This window comes from Chiloscyllium punctatum, unplaced genomic scaffold (assembly GCF_047496795.1).
Source record: "Chiloscyllium punctatum isolate Juve2018m unplaced genomic scaffold, sChiPun1.3 scaffold_293, whole genome shotgun sequence".
NCBI classification, from domain to species: Eukaryota; Metazoa; Chordata; class Chondrichthyes; order Orectolobiformes; family Hemiscylliidae; genus Chiloscyllium; species Chiloscyllium punctatum.
The window spans coordinates 286,447-287,256 of NW_027310027.1; positions in this window are offsets into that span (position 1 = coordinate 286,447).

The following is an 810-nucleotide window of genomic DNA, read 5'->3' on the forward strand; positions in this document are numbered from 1 at the left end:
CTCTCGCCCACTCTCTCTCTCGCCCACTCTCTCTCTCTCTCTCTCGCCCACTCTCTCACACCCACTCTCTCTCTCGCCCACTCTCTCTCTCACCCACTCTCTCACAAACACTCTCTCTCTCGCCCACTGTCTCCCTCTCTCGCCCACTCTCTCTCTCGCCCACTCTCTCTCTCTCTATCGCCCACTCTTTCTCTCGCCCACTCTCTCTCTCTCACCCACTCTCTCTCTCACCCACTCTCTCTCTCGCCCACTCTCTCTCTCACCCACTCTCTCTCTCGCCCACTCTCTCTCTCTCTCTCGCCCACTCTCTCTCTCGCCCACTCTCTCTCTCTCTCTCGCCCACTCTCTCTCTCGCCCACTCTCTCTCTCTCGCCCACTCTCTCTCTCACCCACTCTCTCTCTCGCACACTCTCTCTCTCACCCACTCTCCCTCTCGCCCACTCTCTCTCTCTCTCTCACCCACTCTCTCTCTCGCCCACTCTCTCTCTCTCTCTCGCCCACTCTCTCTCTCGCCCACTCTCTCTCTCTCTCTCGCCCACTCTCTCTCTCTCTCTCGCCCACTCTCTCACACCCACTCTCTCTCTCGCCCACTCTCTCTCTCACCCACTCTCTCACACCCACTCTCTCTCTCGCCCACTCTCTCTCTCTCTCTCGCCCACTCTCTCTCTCGCCCACTCTCTCTCTCGCCCACTCTCTCTCTCGCCCACTCTCTCTCTCGCCCACTCTCTCTCTCACCCACTCTCTCTCTCGCCCACTCTCTCTCTCTCTCTCGCCCACTCTCTCTCTCTCTCTCGCCCACTCTCTCACACC